Source organism: Balaenoptera musculus, chromosome 13 (assembly GCF_009873245.2).
Source record: "Balaenoptera musculus isolate JJ_BM4_2016_0621 chromosome 13, mBalMus1.pri.v3, whole genome shotgun sequence".
In the NCBI taxonomy this organism is placed as follows: domain Eukaryota; kingdom Metazoa; phylum Chordata; class Mammalia; order Artiodactyla; family Balaenopteridae; genus Balaenoptera; species Balaenoptera musculus.
The window spans coordinates 40,570,142-40,583,651 of NC_045797.1; positions in this window are offsets into that span (position 1 = coordinate 40,570,142).

Here is a 13,510-nt window from a genome sequence, read left to right on the forward strand (position 1 = left end):
CGGCCCAAGGTGACATATTCTTAAATAAGGTATGGGTCACGTTGTTCTTCTTCTGGCCTCAAGGCAGATTTCACTCTCTGTTCTGGAGTGCTCTGCAGCTGTTGGCAGAGCTGACCATAGAGATAATCATCTTAAGAGAGATTCTCTTACAATTGAGTGGAATGGGAACTTGTCGCATATCTAGAAAACATACAAGCATGCATTAAATGGAAATTTATTCCAGAGGAAAAGAAGAATGAAGGCAAAGGAATGTTCTTCAAATGCCAGAACAGCCAAGTGGAAGCAGGGGTCTGTCAGTCAAGATAGACTGGGTTTACAGCATGAGCAAACAACCCTCAGACTTCAGGGGCTTAGAACGACAAAAACAAATTCATTTTTCCTCTCATGCTCTACAAGTCCATCTCTGATCTGGGGTGGGGGTGACGGTTGGGACGTCCAACTCCAGTTGCCCTCACTCAGCGACACGGGCTGAAAGAGCCCCTTACCCGGAGCGTCCCCGGTCATGAGCAGAGGGAAGAAGGGTGAAGTGTTCATTTCACACTGATTCTCACAGATTCTCCCTGAAAACAGCACTCATCCCTTCTGTGACCATTTCATTGGCCAATGCAAGTCACTGTGCCATGGTTAACTACAAGGGCTTGGAAGTGAAATTCTCCCACAACCAGAAGAAGAACAAGAAACCTCAGTGAACAATTCTAAGAACTACCAGCAGGATATTTGTTTGCTGGGCACCAGATGGCTGAGCCAATATCATTGTTTGTGAAGTGCTGAGGCCAGGTATCAGGTTAAGACACGGAAGAGCTTCCATGTAACAGAATGGGCTGGCTAAGGAAGCAGCAAATTCCTTTTCATTGGATGTATTGGGAAAGAACATAAAGACTTTCTCTAAAAAATGCTAAAGGAATCCCAAATGACAATAGGAGCCAAATAGGTAGCATAATGTGCGAATCATCCAGGGAAAAAAATATGCCTTAACCATATGGAAATAATCTATCGTTCCATAAAGACATTTGCTCTCTCCCATGTGTCTTCATAAGTGGAGACTTCCCAGTCAACTTTTGAAAGGGACAGAGAATAAAAGGACATTCATTTACTTCCAAACAAGAACTGTGTGACAGATGGTAGCTGACACCACACCTCAGCCAGAGAGCCAACAGAGAGTGGAGGGGACAGGGGGGGCTGGGGGTGTATGTCCCGTGAAAAAGGGAGTGTTACTCAGGCTGAGTGCTTCCCTGGGGGGAGGCAGACCCAGTGTGGCCAGATTTTCCAATCTGATTGCTTAAGAAAAGCCAGAGATCTTGATACGTACATGCACTCTCCCCTTTTGCAATGTCGGTGCCATTATTTTCAAAAGACACTCTGTGGGCTGAACGAAGCATGATGTAGGCTGGATCTGGCCAATGGCCCACCAGTTCCCAGCTTCTGCTGGAAAGGACAATTCTAAGTATGGATGTGGGGAAAATGGGGAATTGTATGGTCTCTAAGACCCTGGGGGGAAGCCCAGTAAGTATCACCCTTCTTCCTGAATTCTGAACTAATGGAAAAATGAGACAAAAAAGTGAGCTGATGGGGGTCAGGGGAGGGCAAATTATAACCTTTCTTACTGAATAAAGCAAGACTGGGAAAGATGGGCAAGTCAGCTTCCTAGATTTAGAGATGCTGGACTGGGTCAGGTCTCTCCTCCCTCCCCTCCTTACCACCCATGCCCATGTGCACGACGTGTGCCCCTGCCAGGTAGCTGGTTCCCTAAAAACACAGAAGAAGAGGCAGAGCTACCTAGGCCTGGTTTCTCCTTCCAGATTCCCCCCATCAGACAATTCACTCCTTCTCCCACCAATAGAGATGAGGGTGGGCAGGAGAGTTTCAGACACACAATAGTGGTGGAAAGGACGAGATCCCACAAACAGTTATTTCCAGCCAAGGCCACCTCTAGCACACAGTGCATCTTTGTGAGAATTACAAAAAGGCACTCCAACCTGGCAGCTGAATGGCAGAAAGGACCCTTCCTCCCAGCTGATGCAGCCCCAAGCTGGGGCACACAACTTGGCAAGAAGCACCACGGCTAGATTCCAGCCCACACTTGCCTACTCGGCCTGGTGCCTAAGTACAAAAACCCACAAGTGCCCATAGCAGCCCTGCTTCAGACTCTAATAATCCTATCGCTTTGATTCCAGATTCTTCAGTCTCCAAAGTAACCACATTGTGAACAGCACCCCCTCTCTGTCCACCTCCAACAGTTGAAATTAATATGGGTCCAGGCTGTGTCAAGTTTGTGAATGGGGCGGAACGGACAAAAAGTGGACTGCCTGGCAGAGCTGGTGCCTTTTTTATTATTATTATTGTTCTCTCAATTTCCCCAGTCATGAAGTTGGTACAAATTTTCAAAGCGTGAACAGCCATTTTTTTTAGCATGTCAGAATTTAGTGAGGCTATAATCATTTCTTCACAATGTTTTTTAGTAAAGAATATATTAAGGGAGACGTTGTTTTAAAAGTTTCCATGTACAACTGTGGCTTGTCCCAAATTCTCTGTATTCAGATGTCAGACTATAATTGTTGGTTAGCAGCAAGGTTACCAGATGGGTTATAAAATGCATTTCAAATGAATATCAAAAGGACTTAAGGAAAATACAATTAACAGCTGGTGTAGTTGAGGCAGGCTACGGTTTCACTGTAAAAAAAAAATGAACACAATCTTCATTAGAGTGAAGCACATTTCTTCATCCATGACATACCGTCTTCATTTCTAGAGTTCAACTCAAGAAGGAAGAAAGACATCCAGCTCTAATTAAACAAAACAAAACAAAAGAAAAAGGAGTTGGAAATTTCTACTTATCAGGGGTGAGAGATATGCCCATGGAGGGGAAAGCAGAATGAAAAACAAAGAATATTGAGTTGCAGCTGATCTCACTAATATTTCATAACCAGGGAAATGCAGTCAGTGCTGTCTCCAGAGACCCACACAGGATGTTAGGCTTCTACATTCTTTCATATTTCTACTCAAGCCAGGTGCATTTAGAAAAAAAATTAAATGTTTGATACTATTTAGCTGGAAGTGAGTTCTTTTCTTTACCACATTTCCAACAAACAGAATTCCACATTTTGCCAACCTATTTCCAGGTCACTGATATGTTTTAAGAAAAGAAAGCAGACATGATCGACTGGATAATCTACAAAGACCACTCTTTCAAAACACAGCTTAAGTGAGACCCACTCATTTGTTCATTCATTCATTCATTCAGCTAGCACTTACCAAGCATCTCTAAATAGGCAGGGTAATAACTGCTTCTACAGCACCCTTTCCTTTCCTCTAAGACCACAGAGTACACAACCAAAGTTGTTTTTATGTACAGTTTAAAACCGTCACATTTTTTTTCTCAGTGAGATGAGCAAGTGACATGTTTCCCCTTTAATAAGTATCTGAGGAAGAAATAAGCAAACAAACCCACTTCATTCCACACGTAATTCCTTGCATGTAAAAGAGAGGGAGAACATATTTGTATTATGGAGAACATATATTTATGATTATCACTTTCACTTTAACGAACAGAGAGATGTCCTAAATATGGAGTTCCTGGGAGTAAGCAAGAGCAAACACTCTGCTGTTGGCAACTGTGGTTGCACTAATCTCAGGGCAGAAGTCTGCGGCGGAACCCTCGGGGGTAGAGCACGTGGCTTTCTTCACTTATCTTTCTAACTCCTTCCACTTGGAGACTTGTAGGGTGCAGGGCAGGTTCACAGATAAATAGTCCTAACACAAGATGCCCGTAACAATGAGGTTGCTTTCTCCTCTTCTCCCTTCCCTCACAAAGATAACAAACAGAGGAGGAAAGCGTGGCACATGGGAAAGTGGAGTTAAAATGTACTGCACGTTACTAATCCTAACATAACATTGGCAGCTTGTACCATCCCCCTGCCAAACCCAAATTAACACACTGCCTTACTGGAAGGCAAAGGCTGCAGCTATATTTATAGCTCAATTAACAAGTTTCATAACTAAACCTCCAGAAGTCCTAGGCAAACCTGACAAATGCTATGCATCTTAACGCCACGATGACCCTGCCAGAATGGCACCATCTTCTAACGGGGAACAACTCCTGCTTTCACCTTGTGAGAACAATGATGATTGGCACCGGCCCATCTGATAAAGGGAAGCCGGCTGGGCAACTCGGCTCTTGTCAGGGGTACATCTCTAACAGCTCCCAACCAGCGCACATACGGTTGATTCAAGCAGGCGGCTAATTCTTCTTCCCTTTGCAGATGGACGGAAATGCCTGCTCCTCAGGAGCCAATGGCTGCAAAGGATGGCTGCCATCTTATGACTCAGGAGCCTTGGTCCTCCCGGGAAGAGTGTAACAGAAACACAGGGTACGTCACTTGGCGGGTATTGTAACTTCAAAAGAAGTAGAAAAGCTCTTCATAATATCTTCCAAGCAGGTTATTTTTGCTTGAGGGGGAAAGGCTCTTCAGAGGATGATTGGTGCATGGGTGGTACTGCTGGCATGACTAGGAAGGGTACGGTAAAGTGTTTTTAATACGGCACTTGACTTAGAGCAAACTGCCTGCAGAGTCCAGTCCAAGATTCCCTTTTACCCAGGGAGAACACACTTGAACGCATGGCACAGGGCACTGTGATGATCTACTTGCTCATTTAGCTCCTCTGTGGGACTGGGAGCTCTTTGAGCCCAAGGAGGGAGGAACATTCTATAACCCGGTGACCGCTGCAGCATTTAGTTCAGAAGTCAGTAACAGTAAGGGCTCAGCATTTGTGGGTGAGGAAATGAATCAATGAATGCATGCATGAAGGAATGAATAATGCAATAGATACACAGTACCATTCTCCCACATACCATCAAACTTATAATGCTGCAAGCCTTTTGGTTTAATTTACAGGCTGGAGTTACACACACTTCATGCACCATCCTCACCTCTTCCTATCAACTATAATGCAGCTCCAGCTACCTCTATCGTGGGTCTCTTCCCCATTAAGAGCAGGTTATTCAGGTCACAAAACTTTGGAAAACACCTACAATTTGCTGGTCAGAGCCCACATTCATTTCTATTGTTTGAAACCCTTAGCTACTAACATGGGGGCAGAGTAGAGATGATCAACTATTAATGCTACTTGAATAGATTAAGGTCCACAACTTTGGTAAGTTACTAATTCCTGAGCTTCAGTTTCCTCATCTGTAAAATGAGAGAGTTAATCCTGAATTATCTTTAGGTGACTTTTCAACTTTAAAACACTACGATTTTATTTTTCTGCCCTCTAGTCATACCCACACATATGAATGGCGTACTTCTTTGTTCTCCTATCCCCTAAAATGGATGATTGCTGAAGCTATTTTTAAGACACCAAAACTTCTGAATCTGGTATAAGAGAGCCCACACTCTTTTGCCGCCTTTGCACTCTCATTGCTGGGCCTTTGAGTTCCAAGTACAAGAGTATTTTTTCCAAGGAATATAAAAGGATCATTTTCTCAGGACAACTTTGTGGCTGCTAAAAAAAAAAAATCATAAAGCTACAAGCACAGGATAACGAGGATAAGACAAGTAAGGTGCTGTTATTAAGGTAGACTGGAGTCAGACTAATAAGGAAATTCTGCCAGGGTCCTAGGATCTATTGTCTCTCCCTGCTTTTTCAAGGAACAGGATGTGGAACAGAGAGGCCTGTGCAACAAGGACCTTAAAGAGGTAGTCCACTGGCCAAATCTGGCCCCCACATATGTTCAGTGGGCCAAGTTGTGCACAGCTGCTGAGGTTTTGATGTGAATTTAAATAAATGCCTTTGGGTGGGTCATGGACTGCCCAGTTTATCAATGGTCCTTACCACTCCCTACGTCTTCTATGTCTTAACATTTTCATTCATTAATGGCACTGGCCCTTTGCTAAATTCACTGTATCTGTCTTCTCTTACTAGAATAGAATGCTATGTCCCCTGAGTATAAGACGGTCCTCTGTTCATGTTATATACAGTGCCTTGAAGAGTGTCTGGCTCATGTAAGTATTCTGTACCTATTTAGACAGTGTACCAGGTACTGGAGATTTTGAGATGAATGATACAAAGTGCCTTGTCTCAAAAGCTCACATTTAAGAGAAGGGGTAAGGAACACAGGGAAACACATATAACAACCCAGCACAAGAGCTTTGATAAGGGAGCTATGTTAGAAAAGATGAACAGGAAAGCAGGGAACATTTGCATTTTTCCTTGGTGTTCGTAGAAGTTCATGACCTGGACAAGGGAGAGAGGGCATTCCACACAGAGAGCTGAGACTGGGTAAAGTCACAGAGCGTCGGAAGTACACATGTTCGGGACTCAGGCCACTTCAGTCGAGGTCGGAGAGACAGCACGGAGGAGGAGCCGCTAGAGGTGACACCAGGGAGGTAGCACCTTTGCAGGATTGTGAAGACCTCCAGGGCCGCCGTGCTGAGGAGTTTAGATGCTATTCTGCCGGAAAGAGATACTATTAAAGTATTCCAACCAGGGAGTGGCAAGAAGAGAATGGTGGTTTTGAAAGTTACTCTGACATCACTCCAGGGTTGGGTTGGCATGAGAATAGGCTAGGAGAGTTTTACAGAGGTCTCCAGGAGAGGATGAAAGCCTCTGAGGGCGGGTAGGAAACGTTGTGTTTCTCTTGGGAGAAATTCATGCAGTAGAAATTCTGGAGACAGAACTAACAAGTGGGAGAGGAAAAGAGGTAAGAGTTGAGCATGGGCCCGTGGTTTCTGGCTTGGATAAACTGGGCAGATGGCGTTGCAGTGGAGGGGAGGACAAAAGAAGGAACTGGCAGTGGGTACAGCCACTGAATTGTCCATATCATGGTCCATCGTGACCTTTCTCAGGGCAGTTTGAAAAAAATGAGGGGATTGAAAATAAGTGCAGTGGATCAAAGAAGGAATATGATGTGAACAATAAAGGCTCGTAGAAGAAGGGGTGATTTATTTATTTTTTCAAAAAACTTGGGGAAGGGGGAATGGGGATGAATAGACAGGACACAGGAGATTTTTAGGGCAGTGAAACTATTCTGTCTGATACTACAGTGGTGGGTGCATGCCATTCTGCATTTGTCAAAACCCACAGAATGTACAACCCCGAGAGTGAGCCTTAATGTAAACTACGGACTTAGGGTGATGGTGTGTCACTGTAGGTTTGTTGATTGTAACAAATGTACCACTGTGGTGGCAGAGGTCGATGGTGAGGAAGGTTGTGCCTGTTTGAAGACAGGAGGTATATGAGAAATCTCTGGGCTTTCCACTCAGTTTTTTTGTGAACATAAAAAGAAAGTTTATTAATGAAAAAAATTAGTGAAGTTTGAAAAGGGAAATAAGGTGGTATCTTGACAGAAAAGCAAAGTCAGGAAAGACAGTGGTTTTCTTTCTTTCTCTCTTTCTACAGATATAGGAATATAAGTATTTTTAGGCTTTGAAGTGGTCTGTGAGGAAAATAGTTGAGAGAGAAGATATAGTTGGTGCAAATAAAACTCCTTGGGAAGGACTTAGAATAGCGCCAGGTGCATAGTAATTGCTCAGTAAATGTCAGATTGTTATCACTACTGTAATATCCATTACTTTCTTCTTTATTGTATAGTAATTTAGGTCACTGCCCAGCTCACTAATGAGACCATTAGCTCATATAGAGAAAGGATGTGACCGCTTAGAGTTTGTGTTCCTTATAAGCACTTAGCACAATTCCTCCAACAGAATCTTTATTCATTGACTGATTCATTCAACATAGTTATTGAACAAATGGTGGCAATTGAATCTTCTCAGATGGTCATTTGGGCTTCTGCCTTTATTCCAAGTATATTTTAAGCATTTTTATCCTTACCTGTGAAGTACCATGTGGTATGTATTAAACAAATGGCCCCGGCCCTCTCAGTTTACAATGCTAAACTCATCTGTGTCAGTTATGAGACTTTCAGCCACAGGGAACATAATTACAAGTCCAGAAGAAGGAGACTGAGGGGTCTAACTGGAGTAGGATCAGAGACTCCATAATGACATCAAACATTGGGGTCCTTCTATTTTGCTGCTATGCTGATCTTAGTGTTGCCTTCATCCAAAAGCTGGCCTCCTTCAGTGTCACAAAATGGCCACAGTAGTTTTAGGTGTCACTTATAGACAGAACAACATCCAGAGAATAAGAGACCATTTCCTCCTGGGTACCTTTGTTGTGAGAGGGAACCTTTCCAAAAGACTCCCAGCAGACTTGTCTTACATCTCAGTGGCCAGAATTGTGTCACAAGCCGGAACCTCAAACCATCTTTACGTAGCTTTGGGGAATGGGGCCACCATGGCTGCCTTAGGCTAGTTAGGAGCCTAGGGAAGGGAAGCAACCTTTCCAGAGTACGTGGTCTTATGGTGGAGAGGTGACCCTGGAATAAACAGAGTTCTGCTTGGAAGGATAAAGAAATGGGGTGGGGCAGAGAAATGGATGTTGGATAGACAGTCAACAGTGTTAGGCTTGAATCAAGACTCATACAGCAAAAGAATAAAAAAGATGATATAAAAATGTGCCTCTTCTAATATGTGGACATAAAATTTTCTTCTGGAAGTTACTCTATGAGGATATAGAAGATATACTAGTAAAACGATGAACAAGTAAATAACTACTACTTCAAGTTTCAGCCAGGTGATACGAGAAGGGCATCATCAAAGTGCTTAGAGATGCAGCACACACACTGCCTTGTGGTCTCAGAGTAGTTCCCATGGTGCGGGAGACAGATTCTTCTTTCCCCTCCATCAACATTTCATTGTCAGTTATGTGTCAGAGCTCATACCCAAATCTGGAAATAAATACTAATAAATCAGGTTTCCTTTACTAGAAGAGTATATAATCTAGAACAGAAGACTAATAACTACATAAGTAACTGTTAACATGTGTTTTTAGATGCAGGAGGAGTATATAAGGCACAGTCTAGCCCCAAATTAGCAACAGTCAGTTTTATTTGGGGGAAGGAAGAATTTCATACAGGAATGTGATGCTTGAACTGGGTCTTGAAAAGTAAGTAGTTGCTTGCAAGATGAAAAAGGGACTAGGAAAGACTTTCCAAAAATAGGAAATATTATAGCCAAAGGTGTACAGTACACGTGTGAATTCTGCCCCCATGGAACGCCAAGTGGATTCAAATGGCTGGAGAATAGAGTTTAAGAAGGAGTGTTGGGGGCTTCCCTGGTGGCGCAGTGGTTGAAAATCTGCCTGCCAATGCAGGGGACACGGGTTCGAGCCCTGGTCTGGGAAGATCCCACATGCCGTGGAGCAACTAGGCCCGTGAGCCACAACTACTGAGCCTGTGCGTCTGGAGCCTGTGCTCCGCAACAGGCCGCGGCAGTGAGAGGCCCGCGCACCGCAATGAAGAGTGGCCCCCGCTTGCCGCAACTAGAGAAAGCCCTCGCACAGAAATGAAGACCCAACACAACCAAAAAAATAATGTAAAAATATTTTTTAAAAAATTAATTAATTAAAAAAAAAAAAAAGAAGGAGTGTTGTTGGGGGTAAGCCTGGAGATTTTGACAGGAACGAGATGATGGAGGGCCTTTTTTCTCACCATGTACATAAACTGAGATTTTGTGTAATAAGTAACACTGAAGACTTTGCAAAGTGAATAGGCATTTTAAATATCACTGGAAGCTGAGTCATGGGGAGATTGGGGTGAGAACAAGTCTAGAGACAGGGCTTTCGGTTTAGCAGTTGCTTCAATTGTTCAGGCAAAAGCATGATATTGCTCGAGCCAAGGCAACAATTGAGAGTCTGGAGAAGAGGGAGGAATAAAACACTTGATAAAATTCAGTGACAATTTGGATGTGGAAAAAGAAATGGAAAAGTCAGAATAACTGAATAGGTGAAAGTATGATTAATCAGGATAGAGAAGACAAGAGGAGAAGTTAAAAGGCAGCATGATCAACTCATCTGGTTTGCCCAGGACTCTTCCAGTTTTAGCACGAAAAGATCTACATCCTAGAAAACCCCTCAGTCCCAGGCAAACCAGGATAATTGGTTATCATATAAGGAAAAGAACATTTTGCGGAAAGCATGATAAGTTCAATTTGGAAGATAACGAATTCCTAACCTATTGTGCAGTAGAACATTCAATTTGCATCTACTTGACCCCCAAACAGCTGGCCAGGTCAGTGAAAATTCAACCAGCTAGCATTCACTAACTGGGTACCCCCCCAAAATATGGTTTTCCAACAATTTCCACATTTACACTCCATCCTGTAGATACCACCATCCAGCTTTCCCACAGTTAAGGTAAGAGCCCTCACACAAGCGGATGTATAGTTTTTACACTGGGTTTGGTGGGCTGCAGATACAATGTAAAGGATGATTGATGGACACTGATGGATTTGATTCACTTGTGCAAATTTTTTAAAAAACTTATTCTTAAAAGGAATATGTCCTATTGTAACCCATGGTCATTTCTATCAAGGGGGCTACCATCTGCTTTTGCAGCCTACAAAATTATTATTCATCAGAAAAGACAGTGCTTCCCTGCCTTATTTATCTTTGTAGCACAGAGACATCCATGTACTGTATATACACAAGTGCTCAACAATTTGTTGCAAAACTGAATTATTTTGAGCCTATAAATGTATATATTACACTTATTACACATAAAATCAAAACAGCTATGATCTCTAAATTCCTTTACCTTTTTTAACAAATAAGAATTTGAAAACCATATACAAGGAAGTTTTAGGTTTGTACAACAACTAACTCTGAGAAATCTAAACATCCAGTTTAGCTTAGTAAAAGCCTAAAACATCATAGCAAGAAGAAAGTTCCACTGAATACATTTATTTATGCTTGAGACCAATATTGTCCCACCAATAGCAGGCTCTATAAACTGACCCAGTGCTCAAAGAGTCCCCAAATGCCTTATTTAAAACAATGGAGCAGACATTTAGGATGATATTCAGCTCTTAACTTGGCAATTCCCACTACTGATTTAAACCAGACCTTTAGTGTTATTTTTAACATAGGTTTTGGATTTAATTATCTTAAATGTCTAAAAGAATGCATACAATTCCCAAACTGTTTATCTCTTTTATGGTAAAATCTCTTCCCCTATCGCTAGAAATCTGTTTTAATTATTTAATCAGTTTGGCTGAAGCTCACAAAGCATTAAATTGTTAGTTGTTACTTAACATTCCTTATAAATTGCATTTATTAATTTCTGGATAGAGACTTGTCCATTGCTACAGTAATTTAAATTAGTACCACATGGTTACAGACTGCTGCTGAATGATGATTAAATCTTTGGGGCAAATTCAGTCTTTTAAGATATTTAAATGGCACTAGAGATAAGCTAACCAAATTTGGGTCCAAGAAGTTCCAATTTATCAAAAATGTAATAAACCATGGCCAGAATATTCATCGTAAGCAGCACATAATGTGGTCCATGAAATGACATTTTAGCATCTCTCTCACTGTGGTCACAGCGAAGTGCTGATGATGCAGACACAGCAATGCTCCATTGATATTTAACAGTTCCCTCTACAAGGTACTTCGCAATATTGTGACTTTTTATACACTCAAGTCCCCCTGATACTCTATCAGTCATTTTGTTCTTCAACACACTGACACCTTCCTTTCTTGGCGCTTTAATTTCACGGGTGCAAACAATCAACATAGCACACAATCCTTTGAAATCTTAGCAACAGAAGGAGGAACTGTAGGACCTTGGTGGCCTTTCAGAATGACAAATCGCTAGGGGAAAGAGCTCTGTAGGGACTGACTCTGAACTACTTAGGTACAGATGATGAGGGGGAAGCTCGGAAAATGTTAAGGGATCTCTCCCAGGTCACAAAGGTGGCGACAGGCTCTAGAACTCGGTTTCTTTAGTTGCAATCCAAAACTGTTTCTTCAGTACCTACTACCACCACCGAGTCTATTCGGCTGATATGATCCTAGACCTTAAAATTTGCTGAGATCGTTGAAAGGACATGGTCATTTCTTCCCGGGGAACCAACTGGGGGAAATCAAGTGATAAAAAGTGAATCTTCCCATTGCTTCCAGGTACTTAATAATAATAATAATAAAAAAGAGGGTGATAGGCAAGGGATAGAGGAGACCATAAGTGTCTCCTACTGGAAAGATGGACCGAAACACTCAGGTAGAATAACAAAATCAACTCATAAAATAATAGATTCATCTTCCTGCAGCTAAAGATAAATATTAAATAATCCTAGGTGCTGCTGGATAAAAATTAATTTCTGTAAGGCAGATAGTGTAGTACGTATATGTGTTTCAATTTCTGTTTGGCAAGGTGCCTATTTTGAGCATCCTGCACAGACCTTTGAAGTACGGGGGCTGCTGTGATAATGCAGATGCTGAAACAAGAATTGCTTCCTCCAGGCTCCCAAGCACTGTAGAAAGTCTGTTTTGGATCGTCAGTCTCCCAGCTAATTCCATGTATTCGGTCTAAAAACACAACATTTTTTAATGCATTAATGATACATTGCGGCCCTTCTGAATTGAATTGTGCCAGAAGATGGGAGTGACATTAACTTATTAGAGAAGGCACAAAGTGCTGAACCACTGCAATTTATGTTCCCCAAATTACAGTCAGGTGCAGTCGCCCGCATGGGGCCTGTTGAAACAGGATACGGTGAGAAAAGAAGTGCTTCAGATAGAGCCCTCTAATGATTAATTTACAATGGAAAGAAGGAGAAAGGGCAAATAATACACTGTATTCTAAATCATGAAACTATTATAGACGTCCCGCCTGCCTGCTCTTAGACCATCTGAGAGCTAAGCCGTTTTATCCTACAGCCCCGGTTGTTTTAACTGTGCTTATTTAATACCGGCGTTTGACAAATCACATAAAGTGTTCCTGGGAAGTCAAACACCCTCAGGACCACTTCTGTAGAAACTTTCAGAAATGTTAAAGTAAAAACAACCACCAAAACAATTGCGACAACTGCAAACTGAACTTTTTCAGAAGTTCCCTAAAAGCCATTTTTTAAAAAAATCATGAACATTTATCCCTGGAAGTATCTTCTGGTAGGAGCATGGAGGTTAGAGAAAGGGATATTCTGGACCAAGCAAACGCCATGAGGCATGGTGAGTTCTTGATGGTCATGGAGAGAAGAGGAAAGTCACCGGGGAATCAATGAATGGAGTCACCCTCAATTCCAAGTCTACTCAAGTTCTTTCTATAGAAGGTTTTAGCAGAACACTGGGTCGCTAAATGGAACCAAAGAGTGGGGTCCCTCACTTTGACATTCTACCAACACTCTATGCATCTTTCCAGAAGGGACATACAACCCAGCATACCGACTGAATTCTAACTTGCCTCACTGCATTCTGTCTCCTCTGAATACCTCCTGGAACTTCATCTGGTCTTCATTCCATGTTATATAAACCAATATGAGCTGCTGGAAAATTGCCCTTGAGGTGGTTGTACTTCAGTACTGGGCAACATGACTCATGAATATTTTTAACAGTCACGGCCATATGTTCCTCTCCTCTATGGAGCATGGAGCCAAACAGAGCTTCTTAAATAGCA